Source organism: Balaenoptera musculus, chromosome 2, assembly GCF_009873245.2.
Source record: "Balaenoptera musculus isolate JJ_BM4_2016_0621 chromosome 2, mBalMus1.pri.v3, whole genome shotgun sequence".
Lineage (NCBI taxonomy): Eukaryota > Metazoa > Chordata > Mammalia > Artiodactyla > Balaenopteridae > Balaenoptera > Balaenoptera musculus.
This window is the reverse complement of record NC_045786.1, coordinates 109,729,644-109,753,961: the sequence shown is the minus strand read 5'-3', so window position 1 is coordinate 109,753,961 and position 24,318 is coordinate 109,729,644. Positions and strand designations below refer to the sequence as shown.

Below are 24,318 nucleotides of genomic sequence, written 5' to 3'. Positions count from 1 at the left end.
AATTTCTCCCAGCAACCTCAGGAGCAGTGTATTAAATCTCCACAGTCAACTTGACGTACCTACATCTGTGGAATACCTGAATAGACAACGAATCATCCCAAATTGAGGAGGTGGACTTTGGGAGCAAAGATATATATTTTTTTCCCTTTTTCTCTTTTTGTGAGTGTGTATGCGTATGCTTCTGTGTGTGATTTTTGTCTGTATAGCTTTGCTTTTACCATTTGTCCTAGGGTTCTGTCTGTTTTTTTGTTTTTTTTTTTTTACTTATTAAAATTTTTTTCTCAATAATTATTTTTTAGTTTTTATTTTAATAAGTTTATTTTATTTTATTTTACTTTATCTTCTTTCTTTCTTTCTATTTTTTCTCCCTTTTATTCTGAGCCATGTGGATGAAAGGTTCTTCGTGCTCCAGCCAGGCATCAGGGCTGTGCCTCTGAGGTGGGAGAGCCAAGTTCACTGGTCCACAAGACACCTCCCAGCTCCATGTAATATCAAACAGCAAAAATCTCCCAGAGCTCTCCATCTCAACGCCAAGACCCAGCTGCACTCAACGACCAGCAAGCTACAGTGCAGGACACCCTATGCCAAACTAGCAAGACAGGAACACAACCCCATACATTAGCAGAGAGGCTGCCTAAAATCATAATAAGGCCACAGACACCCCAAAATACACCACCAGACGTGGACCTGCCCACCAGAAAGACAAGATCCAGCCTCATCCACCATAACACAGGCACTAGTACCCTCCACCAGGAAGCCTACACAACCTACTAAACCAACCTTAGCCACTGGGGACAGACACCAAAAACAACGGGAACTACAAACCTGCAGCCTGCGAAAAGGAGACCCCAAACACAGCAAGTTAAGCAAAATGAGAAGACAGAAAAACACACAGCAGATGAAGGAGCAAGGCAAAAACCCACCAGACCTAACAAATGAAGAGGAAATAGGCAGTCTACCAGCAAAAGAGTTCAGAATAATGATAGTAAAGATGATCCAGAATCTTGGAAATAGAATGGAGAAAATACAAGAAATGTTTAACAAGGACCCAGAAGAACTAAAGAGCAAACAAACAATGACGAACAACACAATAAATGAAATTTAAAATCCTCTAGAAGGGATCAATAGCAGAATAACTGAGGCAGAAGAATGGATAAGTGACCTGGAAGATAAAATAGTGGAAATAACTACTGCAGAGCAGAATAAAGAGAAAACAATGAAAAGAACTGAGGACAGTCTCAGAGACCTCTGGGACAACATTAAATGCACCAACATTTGAATTATAGGGGTCCCAGAAGAAGAAGACAAAAAGAAAGAGACTGAGAAAATATTTGAAGAGATTACAGTTGAAAACTTCCCTAATGTGGGAAAGGAAATAGTCAATCAACTCCAGGAAGCACAGAGAGTCCCATACAGGATAAATCCAAGGAGAAACATGCCAAGACACATATTAATCAAACTATCAAAACTTAAATACAAAGAAAAAAATATTGAAAGCAGCAAGGGAAAAACAACAAATACGACACAAGGGCATCCCCATAAGGTTAACAGCTGATCTTTCAGCAGAAACTCTGCAAGCCAGAAGGGAGTGGCAGGACATATTTAATGTGATGAAGGAGAAAAACCTACAACCAAGATTACTCTACCCAGCAAGGATCTCATTCAGATTTGATGGAGAAATTAAAACATTTACAGACAAGCAAAAGCTAAGAGAATTCAGCAACACCAAACCAGCTTTACAACAAATGCTAAAGGAACTTCTCTAGGCAGGAAACACAAGAGAAGGAAAAGACCTACAGAAACAAACCCAAAACAATTAAGAAAATGGGAATGGGAACATACATATAGATAAATACCTTAAATGTAAATGGATTCAGTGCTCCAACCAAAAGTCACAGACTGGCTGAATGGATACAAAAACAAGACCCATATATATGCTGTCTTCAAGAGGCCCACTTCAGACCTAGGGACACATACAGACTGAAAGTGAGGGGATGGAAAAAGATATTCCATGCAAATGGAAATCAAAAGAAAGCTGGAGTAGCAATTCTCATATCAGACAAAATACACTTTAAAACAAAGGCTATTACAAGAGACAAAGAAGGACACTAAATAATGATCAAGGGATCGATCCAAGAAGAAGATATAACAACTGTAAATATTTATACACCCAACATAGGAGCACCTCAATACATAAGGCAAATACTAACAGCCATAAAAGGGGAAATCGACAGTAACACAATCATAGTAGGGGACTTTAACACCCCACTTTCACCAATGGACAGATCATCCAAAATGAAAATAAATAAGGAAACACAAGCTTTAAATGATAACATTAAACAAGATGGACTTAATTGATGTTTATAGGACATTCCATCCAAAAACAACAGAATACACATTCTTCTCAAGTGCTCATGGAACATTCTCCAGGCTAGATCATATCTTGGGTCACAAATCAAGCCTTAGTAAATTTAAGAAAATTGAAATCGTATCAAGTATCTTTTCTGACCACAACGCTATGAGACTAGATATTAGTTACAGGAAAAAAACTGTAAAAAATACAAACACATGGAGGCTAAACAATACACTACTTAATAACCAAGAGATCCTGAAGAAATCAAAGAGGAAATCAAAAAATACCTAGAAACAAATGACAATGAAAACACGACGACCCAAAACCTATGGGATGCAACAAAAGCAGTTCTAAGAGGGAAGTTTATAGCAATAAAATCCTACCTTAAGAAACAAGAAACATCTCAAATAAACAACCTAACCTTACACCTAAAGCAATTAGAGAAAGAAGAACAAAAAAACCCCAAAGTTAGCAGAAGGAAAGAAATGATAAAGATCAGATCAGAAATAAATGAAAAAGAAATGAAGGAAACGATAGCAAGGATCAATAAAACTAAAATCTGGTCCTTTGAGAAGATAAACAAAATTGATAAACCATTAGCCAGACTCATCAAGAAAAAAAGGGAGAAGACTCAAATCAACAGAATTAGATATGAAAAAGGAGAAGTAACAACTGACACTGCAGAAATACAAAGGATCATGAGAGATTACTACAAGCAACTCTATGCCAATAAAATGGACAACCTGGAAGAAATGGACAAATTCTTACAAAAGCACAACCTTCCAAGAATGAACCATGAAGAAATAGAAAATATGAACAGACCAATCACAAGCACTGAAATTGAAACTGTGATTAAACATCTTCCAACAAACAAAAGCTCAGGACCAGATGGCTTCACAGGTGAATTCTATCAAACATTTAGAGAAGTGCTAACACCTATCCTTCTCAAACTCTTCCACAATATAGCAGAGGGAGGAACACTCCCAAATTCATTCTATGAGGCCACCATCACCCTGATACCAAAACCAGACAAAGATGTCACAAAGAAAGAAAACTACAGGCCAGTATCACTGATGAACATAGATGCAAAAATCCTCAACAAAATACTAGCAAACAGAATCCAACAGCAAATTAAAAGGATCATACACCATGATTAAGTGGGGTTTATCCCAGGAATGCAAGGATTCTTCAATATACGCAAATCAAACAATGTGATACACCATATTAACAAATTGAAGGAGAAAAACCATATGATCATCTCAATAGATGCAGAGAAAGCTTTTGACAAAATTCAACACCCATTTATGATAAAAACCCTGTAGAAAGTACGCATAGAGGGAACTTTCCTCAACATAATAAAGGCCCTATATGACAAACCCACAGCCAACTTCATCCTCAATGGTGAAAAACTGAAACCATTTCCACTAAGATCAGGAACAAGACAAGGTTGCCCACTCTCACCATTATTATTCAACATAGTTTTGGAAGTTTCAGCCAAAGCAATCAGAGAAGAAAAAGAAATAAAAGGAATCTAAATCGGAAAAGAAGAAGTAAAGCTGCCACTGTCTGCAGATGACATGATACTATACATAGAGAATCCTAAAGATGCTACCAGAAAACTACTAGAGCTAATCAATGAATTTGGTATAGTAGCAGGATACAAAATTAATGCACAGAAATCTCTAGCATTCCTATACACTAATGATGAAAAATGAATGAATGAATACACTAATGATGAAAGTGAAATTAAGAAAACACTCCCATTTACCATTGCAACAAAAAGAATAAAATATCCAGGAATAAACCTACCTAAGGAGACAAAAGACCTGTAAGCAGAAAATTATAAGACACTGATGAAAGAAATTAAAGATGATACAAATAGATGGAGAGATATACCATGTTCTTGGATTGGAAGAATCAACATTGTGAAAATGACTCTACTACCCAAAGCAATCTACAGATTCAATGCAATCCCTATCAAACTACCACTGGCATTTTTCACAGAACTAGAACAAAAAATTTCACAATTTGTATGGAAACACAAAAGACCCCGAATAGCCAAAGCAATCTTCAGGAAGAAAAACGTAGCTGGAGGAATCAGATTCCCTGACTTCAGACTATACTACAAAGCTACAGTAATCAAGACAGTATGGTACTGGCACTAAAACAGAAATATAGATCAAAGGAACAGGATAGAAAGCCCAGAGATAAACCCACACACATATGTTCACCTTATCTTTGATAAAGGAGGCAAGAATATACAATGGAGAAAAGACAGCCTCTTCAATAAGTGGTGCTGGGAAAACTGGATAGCTACATGTAAAAGTATGAAATTAGAACACTCCCTAACACCATACACAAAAATAACCTCAAAATGGATTAAAGACCTAAATGTAAGGCCAGACACTATAAAACTCTTAGAGGAAAACATAGGCAGAACACTCTATGACATAAATCACAGCAAGATCCTTTTTGACCCACCTCCTAGAGAAAGGGAAATAAAAACAAAAATAAACAAATGGGACCTAATGAAACTTAAAAGCTTTTGCACAGGAAAGGAAACCATAAACAAGATGAAAAGATAACCCTCAGAATGGGAGAAAATATTTGCAAATGAAGCAAATGACAAAAGATTAATCTCCAAAATTTACAAGCAGCTCATGCAGCTCAATATCAAAAAAACAAACAACCCAATCCAAATATGGGCAGAAGACCTAAATAGACATTTCTCCAAAGAAAATATACAGATTGCCAACAAACACATGAAAGAATGGTCAACATCATTAATCATTAGAGAAATGCAAATCAGAACTACAATGAGATATCATCTCACACCGGTCAGAATGGCAATCATCAAAAAATCTACAAACAATAAATGCTGGAGAAGGTGTAGAGAAAAGGGAACCCTCTTGCACTGTTGGTGGGAATGTAAATTGATACAGCCACTATGGAGAACAGTATGGAGGTTCCTTAAAAAACCAAAAATAGAACTACCATGTGACCCAGCAATCCCACTACTGGGCATATACCCTGAGAAAACCATAATTCAAGAAGAGTCATGTACCAAAATGCTCATTGCAGCTCTCTTTACAATAGCCAGGACATGGAACCAACCTAAGTGTCCATCAACAGATGAATAGATAAAGAAGATGTGGCACATATATACAATGGAATATTACTCAGCCATAAAAAGAAACGAAACTGAGTTATTTGTAGTGAGGTGGATGGACCTAGAGTCTGTCATACAGAGTGAAGGAAGTCAGAAAGAGAAAAACAAATACCATATGCTAACACATATATATGGAATCTAAGAGAAAAAAAAAGGTCATGAAGAAACTAGGGGCAAGACGGGAATAAAGACACAGACCTACTGAGAATGGACTTGAGGACACATGGAAGGGGAAGGGTAAGCTGGGACTAAGTGAGAGAGTGGCTTGGACATATATACACTACCAAATGTAAAATAGATAGCTAGTGGGAAGCAGCCACATAGGACAGGGAGATCAGCTCGGTGCTTTGTGACCACCTAGAGGGGTGGGATAGGGAGGGTGGGAGGGAGACACAAGAGGGAGGGGATATGGGGATATATGTATACGTATAGCTTATTCACTTTGTTATACAGCAGAAAGTAACACACCACTGTAAAGCAATTATACTCTAATAAAGATGTTAAAAATAATAATAAAAATAAAAAATAAATGGGAGAAAATTTGAAAGGACTATAGTCCTAACCTCCAGCATATAAAAACATAAAGTTGCTGTAATAAGAGTATGAAGAAAAAGTGACACTTTATTACAATTCTCAGGGACATTCCAGTAAAACTGACTGAAGATTTGTTTTGGGGACCATGTCAGAAATGCTCTCTAATAAACAGCTGTTGTTTCTGCCCAACAGCCATTTCCAAAAGTTCTAAGATACACAAAGTTTTTGTCTCTTAAGCTTCTTTTCCTTTGGGAAAGAAGATCCAAAATTTCCTTTGGGAAACCACCCTCCACCATTCTCCAGTCATGTGGTTTCCATGGAATTGAATCCAACCCTAGCTACAGAGGAGTCCCTGACTGGCTTTAAAAAACAACATATCCCATCCCTGTGGCTACAGTGATTACTTCCAGAATGGCACATCAACCAGTCAGAGCCAAGGAAACATGTTTAGCCTTCCTCTGGGATTGGTAGTGGGAGCATATAAAACCACAAAGTGAGCCAGTAAAGCTGACACCCAAACGAAGTAAGCCTAGAGACTGATCATGGTGATAATATGTGAGCACTGGATCACACCACACTGGAAGCTCAGCCTGCCTGTGTACTTTATGTGAACCAATGCATTCTCATCTTACTTAAGGCACTTTAGGTTGGCTTTTCTAGTGCTTGCAATCTAGAGAATCCTAATGGACATGCCCTGCTTGCCCTGTCCTTACTCTCCTTCAGGCTGAAGTAGGCTGGGTCCCAGGAGCAGTGGGTCTCCCCACCTTAAGCCTCTCTATAAGGCTGCTGGAATTTCTCTGGCAGGTCTCCACAGTCATTCTACCAGCAATGAAGGTCCTGAGAGAGCTCCCTTTGCCCTATGATTAAGGGCTCCGGCTTACAACCTGCCCTCCCTGCATCTGTTTCCTATGGCAGGAAGGCAAAATGCCCAATATGAGGTAGATGGGGAAATCCCTGGGCTTGAAACTCAGAATTATTGATGCAATAACAGATTTCAGCTGTCTCCCTTTCTTTTACCACTTTGTCATATCACAGCTACTCAAAACCAAGAAAAGGAAACCTCAGTGGCTCAATGGAATTACAGAGACAGAGAGTACAAGCCCTGAAGACAGAAGGGCAGTTTTGACTCTTTCCACACTGCCCTGCAGCCAAGATTAAGTGGCCATGGCCCTTCCCTTCAGTTCTCCATCACAGGTCTCCAGCACACAGCTACACCCTGTGGTCATAGGATGCTATGGACTGAACTGTGTCCCCCAAAGTCTGTATGTTGAAGCCCTAATCACCCCCCTCCCCAATATGACTGCATTTGGAGTTAGGGCCTATCAGGAGGTAATAAAGGTTAAATGAGGTCATAAGGGTGGGTCCTAATCCGATGGGACTTATAAAAGAGGTAGAGACATCGAGCTCTCGCTCTCTCCCCACACACAAGCACCAAGGAAAGGCCATGTGAAGACACAGTGAGAAGGCGTCTGTCTACAAGCCAGGAAAAGAGTTCTCGCCAGAAACCAAATCAGCCAGAACCTTTATCTTGAACTTCTAGCCCCCAGAATCATAAGAAAATAAATTTCTGTTGTTTAAGCCACCTAGTCTATGATAGTTTGCTATGGCAGCCTGAGCAGACTAATAAACAGGAGGTTACAGTTACCTAAAGCCAGTAGGAGCAAACTGTGTGATAAGGTTGTGCAAAAAGCTAATGCAATCTTTACTGAAGAAAATAATAGGGCTTCCCTGGTGGCACAGTGGTTGAGAATCTGGCTGCCAATGCAGGGGACACGGGTTCGAGCCCTGGTCTGGGAAGATCCCACATGCCGCGGAGCAACTGGGCCCGTGAGCCACAACTACTGAGCCTGCGCGTCTGGAGCCTGTGCTCGGCAACAGGAGAGGCCGCGACAGTGAGAGGCCCACGCACCGTGATGAAGAGTGGCTCCCGCTTGCCGCTACTAGAGAAAGCCCTCGCGCAGAAACGAAGACCCAACACAGTCAAAAATAAATAAATAAATAAATTTTTTAAAAGTTTAATCTTTTTAAAAAAAAAAAGAAAATGATAATGCACTGCTGATGGACAGTGACTGTCATGTTTGTGCTGCCGCACATCGAAAGAAACAGTCAGAGGGCCGACGAGGACGAGGCGGCCAGTGAGTCACCACTGAGGGAAACTCAAGTTGCTGACTTGCAGAAGAGGACATAGTGGTTTTCAAATAGCAAAGAGGTGTCATGCTGAAGAGTGAGCTAACCTTGTTCTGGTACTCAAAAACTAGAAGATCAATGGAGAAAGAAGAGGTAAAGCTGGTTTCAGTTTAACGTTACAAAGCACTCACAAAGAGTTGCCCAGCAAATGAAAGGGTTGCCTCCTTGGGCCGTGGAGCACCTTATTACTGAAGATAAACAAGCAGAGGCTGAATAAGCATCTCTCAGAAATATCAAGCAAGTAATTCACACTGTGGGGCATAAGGCTGAACTATAAAACCTCTATCTCTTCCTCCAACCCTATGATCTTATGAAGCTATGACTAATCGCATAGTAATTAAGAAATAGACTCCTGGTTTCAAAACCCAACTCTGTCACTTACAAACTGTGTGACTCTGGACAAGTTACTTCCTCATCTGCAAAATTAGGGCACTAAGAGTAACTTCTTCACCTTGTGGTGGTGACATCAGTTAATATATGTAGAGAACCTAGAACAGCACCTAGCCCATGGTAAGCCCCAAGTAAACATAAGCCTTTGTTATTGATAGCTGAGTGACAACTTTGTTCTCAGCCCCGTTACAACAAAAGCAGGATGTAAAAATATGTGCATGGTCCTGGTTCACAAGACTAATATATAAAAGTACAAGCAAACAATGATAGTTACCAAGTTTTGAGTTCCAACGACAAATTGAACACTTTATATACATCATCTCTAACCTTCCAACAATCAGCAAAATAGTCATTACCATTCCCAATTAAAATGACAGAACCAAAAATTGTAAGATTAAGTAATTTGCAGCTAGTTATTTGCAGCTAGTCACAAGGTGATAAGAGGATTCAAATCCACTTTTACCAGGCTCCAAAGTGTAGGCTTTTTCCATTCTATCAGCCATCTCAAAACTAGTCTGCTCCTTTCAATTACCTAATTTCATCACTGCCGAACCCTATGGGGTAAATAGAGTAGACAGTATGGTGTGTGAGTTGTACATATAGGCTCTGGAGTCAGGATCAAAATGGTGACTCTGTGTTACTAGCTATGTTCTTTAACTCAGGTCACAGCTCCTTCATGATATAATGAAGAGGACATTAACAGTACCTATATGCGTTTAGAAAGTACCTGGCTAATCATTATAAGGTGTTAACCATTATTATCATTCCCATTGATACATAAAGAAACTGAAGCAAATCAGCCAAAGAACCTAGACGATAAATCAGGTTTCTTGTTTGTCAACCATTTTCCTACTAGGTCATATAGTTGTACTGATATGACATGTTAGTGTTTTTCTTCTGAAAGACTCATATCATATTTCCACAAACTTGAATATTCCTAACACTGAGCTCTTAGTCAAAATGATTATGTTTCTGCTACCTCTGCAAAGCTCAACTATCCAACACGTTTTTTGCTAATGATTCAATCCTTAACCATAACAAATTAGGCCACTGATCATCCCTCTTCTGCCCACGCCCTCCCCACATCACTCAGGAAAAGAAGGCGCCCCTGGTCCTATGTCCCAGCCACAGCCGCCACAAGCAAGAACACTGCCGGACCTCAGCCTTTGAGCTTCCTGCGCTGCTACAAATCCCAGTGTGTAGCTGCTACAGAAATGCTACTTGCCTCACATCTGGCTTCCATTTGCTTTACCAAATGGTCATGTTTTCACTTTGTGATCCGTCCAATGACCCATGCTAGACTTCCGAACAAACCCACCATGGGCAAGCATTTCCTCTTGGAGAAACTCCTTGCCAGCCCAACCCTAATTATTGTTTTTTCCTTATTATAGTCCCTGATGGTGACAAAGGAACACTCATGCCCCTCTCCTATTGTGGGTTGGAGACCAAAACAACAGCCTTGGAATTAAAATTTAAAAAATAAAATAAAAGAGAGGCAACTAGAGAGTGACAGTGCCTATTCTCCTCTCTCTGCCTCACTCTCAAATTAGGCTTCTGACCCACACTCTCACACGGATAATGGGGTTTCTACCAGCCTGAGGATCCCGATTCCATGCCAAATACGGCTCCCCCATATGGCAAAAAAAGGCTGCAGCCATGGGACAGCTGCTGAGCTGAGACTAAATCCTGTTTGGAGCACTTATGGCTCAGAGGGTGTCACCTCCAAGATGTTAAGGGCTCCATCTCTCCCTCCCAGCCTGCCCATTAGGCTTAGAAGCAGGCATACAGCATAATCACCCCTGCCTCTCCTGGGTCCCTGAGGGGAGCCCCCTCCTCAGGGTGGAGCGTCTGTCATATGGCTACCAAGCATCTGGTTTTAAGCAGATTTTTTTGAGAGGTGAAATGGTGCCAGTGTTGTACTGTTTCCCTTCCCTGTGGACATTCATCAGAGTAAATGACGAGAGTAGATTAGCCCTTCAAGAATCTGAGTCCCACTTGGCTAAAATGGATTATTTGGATCCAGGGTGTTGAACTTCACATACTAGGAATCCCTTCTAGTGTTAAAGTGCAGGGGAGTTTGAGTTGCTTTTCAGAGTTTATATTGTTGTCTGATTGTCTGATTGCCCCCCTAAACACCTATACACACTGACACACACACACACACAATACATTCACAAACATTTTGTACAGAAAGTTGGTTTCATTTTTTTCCTTATAATTTCTCCATGTCCTTGTTAGTGATGTGGAAACATTTTGTACTTCGAACACAGCTTGGTGAGTGTTAAAGCTAAATCGGCAAGAGGCTAGGCAATACTAAGATCAAAAAGGCCATCTCCTCCCCCAGCACCAGAAAATGCCAGAACTGGAGGACTGGGAAGGCAGTCTGGTTGGGGACAGACACAAAAGCAGAAAACAAAAGCCAGGACAAAAGTGACATTATCCAATGATATGAACAAAGAAAGAGGAGAAGGAAGGTTTAGAGAGGGGCAAAAAGATTGATGAGAGATGCAGGAAGAAATGAACATTTATTAAGGATCTACCATGTACTAAAACTTTATGATTCCATTTTTATGCCCACAAGGACCTTGTAAGAAAGAAGGCACCCCATTTTTACAGACAAGTAACTTGTCTGACATTGTCTAGTAGCTAGTAAGTGTGATATAGCACCTAAATCCAAGTTTGTTAGAATCCAAAACCCCATGTTTTTAAATGCATCAATCTGTCTCTGTTAAGTCTAAATGACTGTGTTCATGTTTAACCACAAATAATGACTGTAACTATGGACACATAAAGTGTTAACATTAGAGGAAGCTAGGTGAAGGGTATATGGGAACTCTCTGTACTATCATTGAAACTCTTCTGTAAGTCTAACATTATTTCCAAATAGAATTTTTAAAAATGAATGTAACTGCATTTCACAGAGCACATGTAACCCAGACAAGGAGCTAGTGATACTATGGATTAAGAGCCCAGTGATTCAAGGATCAATAACCAAGCTTCATATGATTTACTCACTGTCCTTTTGACCTCAGATGCTAATGAGCCCAAATGTTGCTTCTTACTAAAATGAAGTAATTACTTTAAAAGTTGCTGTCAATCTGAAGATACAGTATTCAATTTGGCTGTACCCTGTTAACGTTGCTAATTTAAGCATAGTATTAAAAACTGCCATTACCCACAGTGCCACGTGCTTATAATGATTATACCTCACATTTTCAGAATAGACGCCCAAGAGTCTCATTCATATTATAAGCAACTAAATAAAGTAAAATATTTTAGGCTTTTAGGTGATAATGCCTACTACTATTCTAATGATTGGTAACTCAATCATTTAGTTACAAAAATAATGCCTTTAGTTGTAAAAGTTCTATATGTTGACCTGGCATCATCTTTTCAGATATTTATTAGACAAGAAAGAGGACCCAGATCCTTCAGAGGACACAATCAGGCAAAAGAGAGTGACAGCCATCTAACCTTGCTTCTACTTTTCCTGCTACCACCTTTTGTGTTTCTAAAGGGGTATTTCAGAGCCCTGCCTTTCTTTTGGGCGTGCTCTCCTTTGACCCTCCTTGTGGTACTCCTGGGTCTCTCAGTCTTGACACCCTATCCTGGCTGAGAGGTAGGCATGTAAACAATCTACATCTGACCCTCTCCGCCAGGAAACGGAATATTGGGCAAGGGAGGAACAGATAGAAGATAAATGGAGCTGAATCATTCTGATGGCCGCTAAAGAGACATTCCATGAGCTACTCTGACTGAGATCCAATGGCTTCTATACTTGTGAGATCTTATTTTCTGTTACTGTGTGAGCTAGGCAAATCTATTCAATAAATTTTTTTTTCTTTTACTAAAAGTTAGTCAGTTTCTGTTACAAGCAAACTTAGAGGATCAGAACATTGTATCTGGAAGGCATCTTAGAAATAACGTAATAACAATGCTCCCTTACCTCCAGCCACAGTTGAAGTTGAAGAAAGTGTTGCAGTTGAAGAAAGTGAGTATTTTAATTTGTGTTTAGTCTTGCTACATGGAAAGTCAATTTTTTGTCCTTGAAACTAACAGCACTCCAATGTAAACAGTCTCTGAGGGCTTGCCCATAAATATTTCATAGGATATTGCTATTTAAAAAAAAGAAACAAAACTTGCTTTAAAGAGTTATTGATGCCATGAACTAGCTCTGCCTATAAATGGAGACCTAACAACATAGAATATTAATACTCCTGTAGTATTTCTTATCATGGAAATAAGTTAAAGTAGACAGAAAGCACCTCTGAACTCTTTTTAAAGTAGCTCATTTAAATAAGATATTAGAAGAGACACTGCTGTAGCAAAAAAAAAAAAAAAAAAAACCTCAGTGGCTTAGAACGTTAAAAGTTTACTTTTTGTTCATAGCGCAGTCCAATGTGGGTCATTAGAGGAACTCTGCTCCACAAAGTTATTTAGGACTCAGGTTCTTCCATCTTGTAATTCCGATCTTCTTTAGTCTTTGAATCTCCCCATTCAGCAGACAAATGGAGAAGAGAGTAGGGCTTGGCAATAGGAGACTTTTGTGGGTCAGGCCTGGAAGAGGGCACAAGAGGTTGAGAAATGAGGTCTAGCTTCGTGCCTGGGAAGGAAAGAACACATTTATTAGTGAGTTCCAGTGGGCTCTACCACAAGCAGCAAATTCCTGGACTTGAAAGAAAATAAAAAATCTGACAGTAATTTCTTTAGTGTAATTTATCTCTATCTAAATACAGAGATTGCCCTACTTGAATTAGCTACACACAGATATGATTTGAAAATACTTCATTTTACAATGACACAAGAAAAGCACTAAAATTATCTAAGTAATCAAGATATGCAAGATTTCTTATTAAAAAATGAAAGCAAAAAATTTACTAGGATATAAAAAAGTTGAATGATTAGGCCTCAGATGGAAAAAGGGGCTATTTCCATAGAACTAGTTTGGTTTTGCCTGCCCTGTGGTCAATATAATCATATCAGTAAAAGGGGGAGGGGAGAGAGAGCAGAGAACCAAGACTACAGAAACTCTAGTGTAAATGGTCAGGAAATGACCAAACTGCGATTTTCTTTGATGGAACGTGATCTACGGAAACATAGTTCTGGAATTAAGGAGCAGAGAAGGACCCTTCTGAGCAGAACTTTCTGTCTTCTGCTGGACTCTGGCTATCTTCCTACTCCATTTCCATTGTCAGGTGCGCTGCCGCCACAGCAGAACCGGCTCCAGATGTTCCTGATGTCATCATCTGCTATGTGACTCATCCTGCCTGCCACCTTCAAATTAATGAGGTTCTTGTTCTCAGTCTTGTGTCCTTCCTTGGGCTTCTCCTGGGCCACAGTGAGGGCGAGAGCATCCCCACAAAGGGGGCCTCAGGTTCACAGGGAGGAGCAGCAAAGAACAGTTCTCTTTCCTAAACACCCCTCAGAGTACAGAGTACAGTTGCCAGGGGGCACACGGTGTTCCTCACCCAAATACGGCCACTGGCTCCGGTCATCTCCAAGATCTCAGGTCTGGGATATCCACAGTAAGTCCCCAAGGCCTGAGTGCCTCACTCCTGGCACACCCACCTGGAAGAATAAAGCCCCTCAATTCCCTTGTTTCCTAATGATTATCCGTACCACAGTGGCTTAAAGAGGAAGGAGGGGGTAGACGGAGGGAGGGCAGGCCTAGTCAGCAGTCCTGCTTCGGAGGCAGCCAGCGGGCTGGGCTGGGCTGGCTGCTGAGAGCCTGCTGCTTCCCACGGGGGGTTCTGCTCACCGGATCAGAGTGACACTCGAGAAGGCAGCAGCTGTGGCCAGAGACATCTCCTCTAACGCCTTCTTAGCTAATGAACTGGAAGGATCCGGAGGGAGCCAGGAAAGAATGGCTCCCCTGGGGTGTGCAGGGAGGCCTCTCCTTCCATGAATTTTCCATTTTTAATTAGGCTTGATGGTTCGGTCAGGATAAGACTTTTGAGACAAAATATCATACTGAGAAGGGAGGCCCAAGTCTTCATACGTCAGGTCTCTTAGGATCACAGACCCAATGCTTCCCCTGACTGGGCCTCCTGACTTGTTTCGATGGGGTGAAGAGGAAAGAAACAGGGTATTTTTAAAGTATGTTTTCTATTTCAAAAGGAACATGTGATAATTATTAAAAATTGAAACAGTTTTGAAATACAAAACAAAAAAAGAAAATGTGGCCCATAAACCTATCTCCCCAGAGGATAACAATTTAGTGTTTTTATTTAGCTTTCTTATAGACATACAAAGATACCTGTGTGCTATTTGTACATAAATGTAGATATTTAAGAAGAAAATCTGATCATATTATACACTCTTTGCCTCTTGCTTTTTTCCAGTTGCTGTAGTTCCAGTTGCTGAGATAGATTTATCTCATTTGCTTTAACAGCTGAATAGTGTTCCATTTTAAGTTTATGCTTTTATTTCACCAATCTTTTACTGAGTAGTATCACTGCATACTTTTCAGAGTATTTTAGTAGAATAAATTCCTGATATAGTGATTACTAGATATTCTAGTTTACTATATATATTTTTTTATTTTAGTAGATTTTAATAGACATTGCCAAGTTGTAACTTTTTTGTTGTTGTTGTTCATTATAAATAAGCTTCCAAAACAAATTTAAGGCGAGTTGTTTGAATGATTTGGCCATGAAACAAAGCTACCAGAAAAGTTCCTGCCTAGATAAATTAACTGTTTTCAAAATCTAGGAGTGTGGCTGTGGAAATAGTTGGCAAATAATTCACCGAAGATAGACAAAGCTGTGAACAGACAAGTCATTTGAACAATTTTACATTCAATTTCCGATCCTGGAAATTATTCACAATTGTACAACATTAATTTCTTTTAAAGTAAAAATCTTGAATCTCTTCATGTTTCTAAAAGAAAGTCAGTCCTGGGTAGTTTGGAAACTAGAAATGAAACAGGGTCTATAAGGAAAGAGTCTAATATCCAGTGCCACAGTCCTCATGGCATGAAGGGGTGGGAGTGAGGAAAGTCCCTGGCCTGACACACACTTCTCTTAAGTAGATGCTAGATGTCCCTGCCCTGAACACTGGATTGGGGTATCAATGGTACCTCTGTCCTTGCATGTAACAGATGGAGAAGAGAAACCAAAAGAGTTACCCTCAAACTGCTGTTTTTGGGGTCACAATTCTGCAACTCACATAAAATCCATCTCTTTCTGTCTCCCCAACTTCCCTTGCTCCATAAACAGTGAAGCAGGTCTGTATCCTCACTTTCCTAAGTCACTGTTGAACCCCATTCCCCAATACACACTAGCCTGAATTCAATCCCAAATTGGTGTGTGTGACTAACAGAGGTCGGCATGGGAGCTTTTGACGTCACTGGAGTCAAATGTCAAAAGGGAAGAAGAAATGGGCATGTCCATTCTCATCTAAACATGTTTCAGTCTTTGTAGAATATAAAAAGTGCTAGCTTGTGTCTGAATAAGAGGGAAACAGAATAAAGTAATACATGTTATGGACATGTTTGAAAAACAGCAATATGAATTCATGTGGCCTTAAAATATTTACTTCTTCTATCTACAAGTTAAATTTTGTTAAGTGTGATTCAAAATTAATGACTACTGATTGTATCAAAGGCCTGTGTAATTGAAGACAACAGAACAAAAAATCAAAGAGAAGGACAAGGAAAGGAAACTTCCAAGAGTGAATAGACTAATTTTGAAAAAGATGATTTGGGTAGTCGGTTCTTTTCTTCATTCTCAAATTCTAAATATGATACAAAGAATTAAGAAGCTCCCTGGAGTTGAAATAAGAATTATATGAGAATGCTGGGACTTGCCTGGTGGTGCAGTGGTTAAGAATCTGCCTCCCAATGCTGGGGACACAGGTTCGATCCCTGGTCCGGGAAGATCCCACATGCCGCAGGGCAACTAAGCCCATGTGCCGCAACTACTGAGCCTGATCTCTAGAGCCTGCGAGCCACAACTACTGAGCCCACGCGCCACAACTACTGAAGCCCACATGCCTAGAGCCTGTGCTCCACAACAAGAGAAGCCACTGTAATGAGGAGCCTGTACACCACTACAAAGAGTAGCTCCCACTCGCCGCAACTACAGAAAGCCCACGTGCAGCAATGAAGACCCAACGCAGCCAAAAAGAAATAATATATATAAATAAAATAAGTTAATTTAAAAAAAAGAATTATATGAGAATGCTGATAATAATGGTTGCAATAATGCCATCATCAGACAATATTACCATAAAATGCCAATATAATAGTTTATATATGTAAATACACACCTTATAAGTAATTCCCTTTTTAAAAAAGGAAAAAGGAAAAAAGAAAGAAAAGCACCATTTTTTCACCATGCCCTTTTAACGTAGAATTATTATTCTTAATGTAGAGTCAGGTTAGATAATCACTCTACCTAACAGGAAAGTGTATGAGCATGAGTGCACATGTGCATATGTGTGTGTATATACACACATACAGACATCCTGCTGTTTCATGTAATTTTAAATCAGTGTGTTCAAGTGTATATCTTACGGTATATTAATAACAAACTTTACGAAGGAAACCTAAGCTTACTAGATCAGTCTTAATTTTTTAATTAAACAACAACAACAAAAATGGGCTTCGGAATCACATAGAACTGTGTTCAAATCCTGGCTCCACCATTTACAATTCAGAGAACTTGAGACAAATAAATGACCACTCTAAGGCACGGTTTCCTTCACTGTACATGGAGTTACTCCCCCATAGGGCTGTAGTGTGAATTAGTGAGATGAGAACACGTACATGCACCAGACAGATTCTGAGGATTCAGTAAATTTGATTATCTTCCCTTTAATTCAAACATGAATAATTTATGCAAAATTCTTCCTAAGCTATACATGGTACTGTTATTAATAAACAACAACAGTTAATAAAGTTACAAAACATAATTTTACATTTTTTACTAATATTTATCTTATGAGACCATTACTGCTAGTTAAGTATATAGCCACTTAGCCTTAAATACTGTAATTGGCATTTACCAAGAGAATTTATACTGAGGATATCAAAACTCCTCTCTAATCTTTCAATCCAGTGACCAAAAAGAAATGCCAAACCTAAAACAAACTGTAACCAGGATTGTTAAAGGATAATATATGGCTCCTGCTTACTGAAGAGAAACAAATGTCTCAGAGTTTGTTTTTAAATCACTCATAAGAACAGCAAAGGAAAGGTAAAACAAAGGGAACCACCTGACATAACACCTGAAATATACTACCCTTTTCCCCTTTCTGCTGCCAGAAAACAAAGCCTTTAAAATACAGGCCTCTAATCGATGCACATTACTTATTCTAATGTTTAAATTTGCCAGTGTTCCTAAATGGGAAAAAGTTCAAATGTAGGGAAGAAAAGTCAGGAGTAGCAACAAATCCTGAGTAGATTAAATACTGGAATCCAAGTAAGAGTCCGTCCATGTTAAAGAAAGAGACAATAAGAATTCAAATGGGTTCAGTCCATCCTTGTGGGATCCCACTTGGGCTTATGGTTCCAGTTTGCTCTTGCTCTCCTGCACTGGCTACTGTACAGCCATCTTCCCTTCCCTGCCTGCTCTGTGTCCACAAGCTCCAACTTCAAACGTGAAGACGACAGCCTTATAGAGACTGCTTGACCAGCTCCCACAGTTACATGAGGTTACACCCCTACAATAAATCCCTGTGTGTCTGTATGTGCACATATATATATGTACATATATGAAGGGGTTTGTTACAGGTATGAGACCTTATATTATTGTGGGAGCTGGGGATATATATATCTGACGAACCCTTACAGATACACACCCATATACTTAATATATTGATACTTTTCTTGCTTTTCTCTGGATATCTCACATCTCTGTGCTCTCTTCAACACAGAAAAGGCAAAAATAATTTTAAAACATCCCTCTCTCTCCCTCTCTCCCCTTCAGTTAACTAGGTCATAACTAAAAGCCATTACATGGTGACATTAGAGGATAAATACCCAAAAGCCATTTTCCATCTCTCTCTTGTTAGCAGAAACCCAATTTGATTCAGGCGTCAGAGGCCTCCTTGTCTCCTGGGAGGCTGGGCCTTCCTCGGCCCCAGAGGATGCATCTTGAGCAGCCCAAGCCAATCATGGTCAGTTATTTTCCTTCCCAGTGACTGGGTTAGGAATGGGCATGTGACATAATTCTGGCCAGTTGAGGAGGGAAATCTGTTGGGTGCAAAGAGGTTTTAGGAAATTTCCCCCCTCCTTCTTAAAAGGGGACATGCAAAAGAGATGACCCTTCTCACATCTTTGGATGTTGTTTTGCAGGGAGATGGTTTCTGGAGCTGCTATAGCCCTTATGGTAGGCAGAATAATGCCCTCCAAATATGTCCATATCCTAATCCTCAGAACCTGTAAATATGTTAGGTTACATGGCAAAGGGGAATTAAGGTTGCAGATAGAGTTAAAATTGCTAACCCTTAAAATAGATTATCCTGGTTTATCCAGGTGGGCCCAATGTAATCCCAAGAGTTCTTAGAAATGAAAGAGGGAGGCAGAAGAGGCAAGTTGGAGGGAGATGTGACTATGGAATAAAGGCACAGAGATGCAACGTTGCTGACTTTGAAGATGGAGGAAAGGGGTCAGAGTCCAAGGAAAGTGAGCAGTCTCTAGTTGCTGGAAAGGTAGGGAAATGGATTCTCCACAAGAGCCTCCAGAAGGCAAAGAAGCCCTGCTAACATCTTGATTTTAGCCAAGTGAGACTCAGATGGGACATGTGACCTACAGAACCGTAAGATAACAAATTTGTGCTAATAAGCAGCAATAAGAAATTAATAGAGCCCTCTTTGACTATAATGCTAATACACTTGAACTCAAGAAATCAATGGCAGGAGTAGAGTAGGAGAGCTCTGGCTTCCCCCTGGAGTTTTAGTTAACTCAGACTCAGTATGTTCAAAATAATTAGTAAAACAAATGCAGAGCATGTTACTAGCCCAGTGTAACACTCCTACTGAACTTGTCACTTATGGACTGCCGTGTCCTGTTCTCAGCATCACGTTCAAAGAGGAACAGTTGCAACTAGAGCGTTCACGTGATATCACAGAAACAGCCAAGAACCCTGAGGATGCTCACCTTGAAGGAAGTCTACAAACCTTACAAGGCTGGGGTGTGTAAGTGGGAATGAGACTGTTCTCTATGGGACAGATTAGAACCCATGGGTAGAAACAGAGGAATCAAGTTTCATCACAATATATGCAACAGCTTTTTATCATTCAGAGATCATCACTGATGGAGGGTGTTGCCTTTGAATGTACAGCACTTGATGTCACTGGAAGAGAGTCCTAGATAGAGTGGGTCTCATTCTCTTCTAGAATCCCGTCTAAATCTAAGGCTTTACGGGTTTATTTTTTAAGTGAGAGTTTTAGAAAGTAGTACAATGCTTACCATATAGGAGGCACTTAACTCACTTGAGTGAGTTGGGTTTGGAGGCACAGGACACAGACTGCAAAATTCATCTACTTCACAGCTTGCTCATGTTGTTAATGCTTTAATAGGCATGTCTGGCCTGTAGAAACAGGCCTGAAAACACTAGCAGTACAATTATCACTAAGAATTATCAGTAAGAATTAGTGTCCAGATTATACAATTGGTTCTTTTCACCCGAGTCTTTCCATAACTCACAGAGAGGAACAGAATTTATTTTGTTACTCCTCAGGTGGTTTCCAACCAGCAGTCATAACATTTCTAGCTATTCATCATTCCACGCAATCTTTCAGTAAAGACAAAACAATGAACTGCTTAACAAGCAGTATTTGGTGGTGATGAGGGTGAATAGTATCTTTGTATTTGCTTCAATGTTAGGACCCCTTTCAGGACTGCCATCTGGACTAAACCAAATGACAATGCTGATTTCTTGCTGGCCCAGTCTCCATGCCTTGTTTTGCCCCTTTGGTTTCTCCAAAATCCAAGGCTTGTCTGACTCAGAATCAAAATAAGTGGCTAGTTACTAAAAAGGTTTTTGGAGTTTAGTTTGGTTGGTTGGGTTCTGTTGTTGTTGTTGTTGTTTTGGGTCCAGGCATTACCCTTAATTCCCTTAGGTTAAATACTACATTGCCCTTTCCTATTTCTCTAAAAATGCATATAGTTCTAGTTCAGAATGAGAGTGAGGAGGTCACACATTGATTGCTTTCCTAGGCCTGGAGGGACTGGGGTATCAGAGCTCTGAGCGGTGCAAGGGGGAAAAGGGAAAAGACTAGAAAGGGGGAAAACAAAGATGCACGGCACTACTCAGAACCACAGGGAGCTCTAGGCATCTCCTGTGGTATCACACCTTGCTTAGGAACAAATTTTAGAACAAATTTGGCTGATGAGTGAACTTGCTTTAACTGTCTGCTTCCCTCACAGTGGCAGGTCCTGGTCCTGAAGCCACTTTGCTATCCTGTGTGACTCTGTTATCCTGATTGGACCAAGAACAGGCATGAAGTCTAAGCTGGACCAATCAGAGGCCATTTACCAATATCTGAATTGAAATAGTGAAGAAGGAAGAAGGGAAAGACAGAGAAACAGATAAGCTGAGTCTCTTGGGATGCCTCATCCAGTTACCATGATGTAGCTTAGAACTTGTAGGCTGACCATATTGTACTTGCCAAAGGTCAAAGGGGCAGAGGAAACAGGCCTGTGGCAAGACACACCTGATCCTAGGCCCTCCAGAGGCCTGGCTACATTCTTGCTCAGCGTCACATGAGTCACTCGTGGTATTTTGCAAGTTATATTTTCCTTAGCTAATCTTGATTGGAGTCTGCTACTTGCCACCACGGAATCACAATAGTACATATCTGTGGTGTCTTTTTAATGTGTCAACTTAACTAAGCTGAACCACATTTTCCAGAATTCCCTTTCCTATATATTTCTGATGAGGGTCAGCCACAAGAAATATTCTTGTGGGAGATTTGCTGGGCAGAAATGATGCAGCAACCATTTTGCAGCTCACACAGGTTGCTGCTTATCTTTGCTCACTCACCTCGTTTGCATGAGGCAGCAGCTGGGCCTGCAACTTGCTCTACTCTCCCCTGGATCTTCCCCAGCTTCTCCAACTCCGGGGCCAGGTGTGTATGTTTAGCTCTGTAATGAAGAATTCGAAATGTACTTTTACCCATATATTACTTTATCCTGTTGATACCTGGCCCATCCTCCCACCCTATCGAGATCATTTTATCTGTCATACTGTATGTTAGCTAACTAAGCTTCATCACAATCTAACGCCTGGCTGTCCTCCCCATACCCTTTTTATTTATACTCCTCGGGGCCCTTCCACCTTCTAGAAATCTATTAAACGCCCTGGGCAAGAATGGAAGGAGATCTAACATATTACTGTGCTGCCCCTTCCTTTTACATTTAAACAAAAATTTCTGAAGGTAATGGTAGCCCCAAGGAATGAGTTTTGCAGATATGGAAAGTTCGATCAGGCCTGGTAGTGAGGTATTTGAAGGCAAAAGAGGGCCTTAAGGTAGGTGGCTGCCTCATCTGGCTACTCTTGTGACAAGCTTTGGCCACCCCACAGGAGATAGGAACCCCCAGCTTCTCCCATCTCTTACACAGGGCAAACATTCCTCACCCTTTGTCTTCCTTTCTCAGAGAACTGTAAGATCATAGGTCAGAGAAAGTGACTTGTTTCCAGCCTTATCCCCCAGATCTAGAATATGCCTGGCACAAGTAGCTACTCAGTAATAACTGTTGCTCTTTGCTGCATAAGCTTGCACAAGGCCCACTTTGACATCGAGGGCTCAGGAAATCCTAGCCAACCCTAAACTGCAGCACAAATACCACCCTCCAAGTCCATAGCAGCAGACACATTACTGGCCCTAACAAAATTTGCGGGTAAAAAAGGGAGGGAAGACAGAAAAAAAATGGTGATTTACTACTTTTTATCAAACCTATAATACAATTCCAATTTAAAACTAGAGACTAGTCAAATATATTATTATCCTTAAGCCCTTTTAATTCTTAGTCCTTGAAATTAATTTAAACTAAAATGCCCTACCGGAGATTAACCAAGATGGCGGAGTAGAAGGACGTGCTCTCACTCCCTCTTGCGAGAGCACCAGAATCACCACTGGCTGCTGGACAATCATTGACAGGAAGACCCTGGACTTCACCAAGGAGGATACCCCGCGTCCAAGGACAGAGGAGAAGCCACAGTGAGACGGTAGGAGGGGCGCAATCAGAGTAAAATCAAATCCCATAACTGCTGGGTGGGTGACTCACAGACTGGCGAACACTTATACCACAGAATTCCACCCACTGGAGTGAAGGTTCTGAGCCCCACGTCAGGCTTCCCAACCTGGGGGTCCGGCAACGGGAGGAGGAATTCCTAGAGAATCAGACTTTGAAGCCTAGAGGGAATTGATTGCAGGACTTTGACAGGACTGGGGGAAACAGAGACCCCACTCTTGGAGGGCACACACAAAGTAATGTGTGCATCGGGACCCAGGGGAAGGAGCAGTGACCCTGGGGGAGACTGAACCGGACCTACCTGCTGGTGTTGGGGGGTCTCCTGCAGAGGCGAGTGGTGGCTCTGTTTCACCGTGGGGATAAGGACACTGGCAGCAGAGGCTCTGGGAAGTTCTCCTTGGCGTGAGCCCTCCCAGAGTCTGCCATTGACCCCACCAAAGAGCACCGGTAGGCTCCAGTGTTGGGTTGCCTCAGGCAAAACAACCAACAGGGAGGGAACCCAGCCCCACCCATCAACAGTCAAGTGGATTAAGGTTTTACTGAGCTCTGACCGCCACAGCAACAGGGAGGGAACCCAGCCCCACCCATCAACAGTCAAGTGGATTAAGGTTTTACTGAGCTCTGACCGCCACAGCAACAGTCAGCTCTACCCACCACCAGAGCCTCCCATCAAGCCTCTTAGATAACCTCAACCACCAGAGGGCAGACAACAGAAGCAAGAAAAACTACGATCCTGCAGCCTGTGGACCAAAAACCACAGTTACAGAAAGATAGAGAAGATGAAAAGGCAGAGGGCTATGCACCAGATGAAGGAACAAGAAAAAACCCCAGAAAAACAACTAAATGAAGTGGAGATAGGCAACCTTCCAGAAAAAGAATTCAGAATAATGATAGTGAAGATGATCCAGGACCTCGGAATAAGAATGGAGGCAAAGATTGAGAAGATGCAAGAAATGATTAACAAAGACCTAGAAGAATTAAAGAACAAACAAACAGAGATCACCAATACAATAACTGAAATGAAAACTACACTAGAAGGAATCAATAGCAGAATAACTGAGGCAGAAGAACGGATAAGTGACCTGGAAGACAGAATGGTGGAATTCACTGCTGCAGAACAGACTAAAGAAAAAAGAATGAAAAGAAATGAAGACAGCCTAAGAGACCTCTGGGACAACATTAAACGCAACAACATTCGCATTATAGGGGTCCCAGAAGGAGAAGAGAGAGAGAAAGGACCAGAGAAAATATTTGAAGAGATTATAGTCGAAAACTTCCCTAACATGGGAAAGGAAATAGCCACCCAAGTCCAGGAAGCGCAGAGAGTCCCATACAGAATAAACCCAAGGAGAAACACGCCGAGACACATAGTAATCAAAGTGGCAAAAATTAAAGACAAAGAAAAATTATTGAAAGCAGCAAGGGAAAAACGACAAATAACATACAAGGGAACTCCCATAAGGTTAACAGCTGATTTCTCAGCAG

At 40.8% G+C, this 24,318-nt stretch overlaps 1 protein-coding gene across 6 annotated transcripts in view; it reads right to left on the bottom strand.

Moving 5' to 3' along the window:
- Positions 1 to 24,318, bottom strand: part of AKAP6 (A-kinase anchoring protein 6) — a 584,194-nt gene that overhangs the window by 497,290 nt on the left and 62,586 nt on the right. For 3 of the 6 annotated variants that reach the window (XM_036842081.1, XM_036842086.1, XM_036842083.1), the window contains 3 exons: positions 21,623 to 21,723; positions 13,010 to 13,190; positions 12,580 to 12,748 (listed from right to left, as the gene is read on the bottom strand). The gene's annotated coding sequence lies outside the window, so the exon portion shown is untranslated. The remainder of the gene's footprint in view (positions 1 to 12,579; positions 12,749 to 13,009; positions 13,191 to 21,622; positions 21,724 to 24,318) is intronic. The other 3 variants (XM_036842084.1, XM_036842082.1, XM_036842085.1) reach the window with 3 other exon arrangements.